The sequence below is a fragment of the Gekko japonicus genome, unplaced genomic scaffold (assembly GCF_001447785.1).
Source record: "Gekko japonicus isolate JY-2015 unplaced genomic scaffold, Gekko_japonicus_V1.1 scaffold1684, whole genome shotgun sequence".
Lineage (NCBI taxonomy): Eukaryota > Metazoa > Chordata > Lepidosauria > Squamata > Gekkonidae > Gekko > Gekko japonicus.
The window spans coordinates 46,104-49,695 of NW_015168705.1; the positions used below are offsets into that span (position 1 = coordinate 46,104).

A 3,592-nucleotide genomic window follows, 5' to 3' on the forward strand; every position below is an offset into this window, starting at 1 on the left:
TAAATTTAACACAAGTGTCTCGACAAAATGTCAGATGACACTAGGCAACCCTATTAGTTTAAGTTCTTTTTGAATGTTTATGCTACAAGCTTGTTTTGAAAACCTGACATGGAGTCATTTGTCCTATCTCTCTCTTGAGAAGTTAAATTTAACACAAGTGTCTCGACAAAATGTCAGATGACACTAGAGGATATCTCTTGCACAACATACCACTGAAGCGTGTAGCATTTAACTCAGTTAAAAATAGCCATTTACTTAACCAATGTGGCAGGTTCCTGGATTATATCTATCAGCAGGATAAACACACTGTACAGCAATAATAGAAATGTAAGTAGAGACGGACAGATCAGTGGGGAAAAACAGTTCTATTTATTGATCATATTTGGATTCTTTTTAAAAACTCTTATTTGTAATTATAGCAGTAAATGCATGTAATTTTAAATAAGGAGAACGGGATGAAAATATCACTGCACACATTTTAGAAAAGGAAGGGGTAATGGATGCTTAGTTGGAGGGCTGTGATTGCATCACTCAGTATTTTCCACTGAAAGGAGATAGGAGGTACCACTTTGTATCAAGGCTATAATGCTGGGGGTGGGGTGGGGGTTGTTTAAGTGCCCCACACAACTGTTTCCTTGACAGGAATCATACATACCTTTCAAAGATGGTATTAGCTGCAGTGAGAAAAAAGACAGGTACTTTTAAAAAATAGTTAGTAAAAATAAAATTGGTTAAAGAAAATTTAATTAACAAATCATGATGTTGTAGAGGCTGTTGTACAGCCCTGATAATTATATTTGAGCAAAAAATAAATAAATCAAGGGATGGATCTGAAGAACCAGGAGCAGTGCTCCTGTTGCAGAATGGATCCTTCTTGTCTCCTCCCATCTCTGCTGTCCCACACACACACCATCAAAAAGCACTTCTCAGAGTTGGGGGTTCCTCAGGAACAGCGTAGGCTGCAGTGCGTACAGTGTATATATGTGAGGTGGGGGGGGGTGCAGCTTAAGTGGGAATCAGCAAAAATCACAGATCCCTACCTGTAGAAGTGGAGTGCCCTCTGTTCATAAATGGGCATCTTAGGATGCAATCTTACATATTTCCCCAAGCAGCAAAATGTATTATAGGGTCGTGGATTCTTGCAAATCAATAAGATTTTCTACAAAAAGAGCCCTGTAAATATGAGCAAAAAAATAATAATCAAGGGATGTATCTGAAGAACCAGGAGCAGTGCTCCTGTTGCAGAATGGATCCTTCTTGTCTCCTCCCATCTCTGCTGTCCCACACACACACCATCAAAAAGCACTTCTCAGAGTTGGGGGTTCCTCAGGAACAGCGTAGGCTGCAGTGCGTACAGTGTATATATGTGAGGTGGGGGGAGTGCAGCTTAAGTGGGAATCAGCAAAAATCACAGATCCCTACCTGTAGAAGTGGAGTGCCCTCTGTTCATAAATGGGCATCTTAGGATGCAATCTTACATATTTCCCCAAGCAGCAAAATGTATTATAGGGTCGTGGATTCTTGCAAATCAATAAGATGCATACAAACAGTAAAAAAGCCCTGACCTGGATGGCCCAGGCTAGCCTTATCTTGTCAGATCTCGGCTGCTAAGCAGAGTTGGTCCTGGGAGGGGGAGGGGGAGGAGAAGTATAGTTGGATTTATACCCCACCCTTCACTCGGAGTCTCAGAGCTGCTTACAATCTCCTTCCATTTCTCTCCCTACCACAGACGCCCCATGAGAGAGCTCTGAGACAACTGCTCTTGAGAGAACAGCTCTAAGAGAACTGTGACTGACCCAAGATCACATGCACGTGAAGGAGTGGGGAATCAAACCCCATTCTCCAAATTAGAGTCTGCCGCTCTTAACCACTGCACCAAACTGGCTCTTGAATACTTGAATAGGAGACCACCAGGGAAGTCCACAGTTGCTACACAGATGCCTGTGATGGCAAACCACCTATGTTCATCTTAGAGTTACCAACTCTGAGTTGGGAAATACCTGGAGATTTTAGGGGTGGAGCCTGGGGAGGGCAGTGTTTTGGGAGGCAGGTCCTCAGCCAGGTATAATTCCATAGATTGCACCTTCTGAAGCTGCCATTTTCTTCAGGGGAACTGATCTCTGTCATCTGGAGATCCGTTGTCCTTCTGGAAGATCTCCAGCCACCACCTGGAGGTTGACAACTCTAGTTCATCTCTTACCTTAAAACCCTGTGAATGGTCTCAATAAGATGGCTGCAACTTGATGGCACTTTATACATACAACAGTTTTTTAAAAACCCTACAATTTGGCTGCAATTAGGAGAAGAATGATAAAGTCCTGTAATCTCCACATTGTCAAGTGAGTTGCATGTACACATGGTCTCATTTTAGCAAGAGGCCTACCAAATAGGCAGAATGCACCTGGCATGGAGCCTCTAGAGATGGGGCTCAGCTAAGAAAGTCAATGCGAGTATCATTTTTCCTTCTTAGCTAGCTTGGTGGGGAAGATGTGTCACTGTAATAGGGCACGAAGGGACGTGCACCTTCTGGGGAAGCAGAAACGTTCTTTGGGCTGGCCTGCAAATCATCCCTGATTCTTTCTCCTTCCCATTTCCCTCAACTCTTTCTCTCTGCCGGCTTCAACGCTGGCTGTTGCTAAGATGGCATCTTTAATATAGGCTGCCTCAGTGATGACATGTGACTATTTTGCAAATATCTCACCACTATAGCATGTCTGGTGCCTGGCATTACACCTTTATAATTTCTGATTGGGCCAACAGGCTGGCTGTTTTGAGGTGTTAGGTTTATCTTGTTGCGTTTGACAGCCATTATGTGGCTTTGCTCTGAGAGCGCACACAGAACTCTTCAGAAGGTCTGTCAAACAATTAACGAATTCTTATCTCAAAAGAGATTTTCACTATATTTCAAGAGAACACTATATTTCAAGTCATTTTGTAAGAGCTCTGACAAGAATTCATTCTTAAAATATGACTCGTATCACTCACCCCAATTACGCAACAACATACCATATGGACAATTATTGAGACTTAAAAGAAATTCCACAGTTTGCTCTGATTATGAGCAGGACTCTAAGAAAATGATGGGTCAATTTTTAGACAGAGGATACCCAGAACATATAGTCTATTCTGCCTACTCTAGAGCTAATAAAGTAAATAGAATGTTCTTATTACAGAACAAAGCCAAAATAGATAGTAATCGCATTCAGTGTGCTTTTCAATACAACCTCTTAGCAAAACCTATTAAAGCCATTATTTTAAAGCACTTGCATTTACTTAGTGAGGTTCCAGGATGCTCCCTGACTCCTGTAATAGGTTTTAGAAGAACCAGAAATTTAGGAGATGTTTTGGTCCATTCTGATATAAGTAGACATTACAATACAGTTCCAGTTAGAGTGGGACACTTTAAATGTGGGAAAAGCTGTAATGTGTGTCCACTATCTATTGTAGGCTCTGTTTTTCAGCATCCTACTAGTACAGAGCAAGTGAAGATTAATCACTTCAGTAATTGTAATACCTCTAATGTAGTATATGCCTGTGTATGTGTGTGTAAATTGGTCTACATAGGAATCAGTACAAGACCTATAAAAATTCG

General features: G+C 41.5%; 1 protein-coding gene across 1 annotated transcript in view; it reads left to right on the forward strand.

The window, feature by feature from the left end:
* Nucleotides 1-271: 271 nt before the first annotated feature.
* LOC107114087 (coiled-coil domain-containing protein 42 homolog) overlaps nucleotides 272-3,592 on the forward strand; it is a 41,225-nt gene continuing 37,904 nt past the window's right edge. Inside the window, exon 1 of the mRNA XM_015415515.1 lies at nucleotides 272-327. The gene's annotated coding sequence lies outside the window, so the exon portion shown is untranslated. The remainder of the gene's footprint in view (nucleotides 328-3,592) is intronic.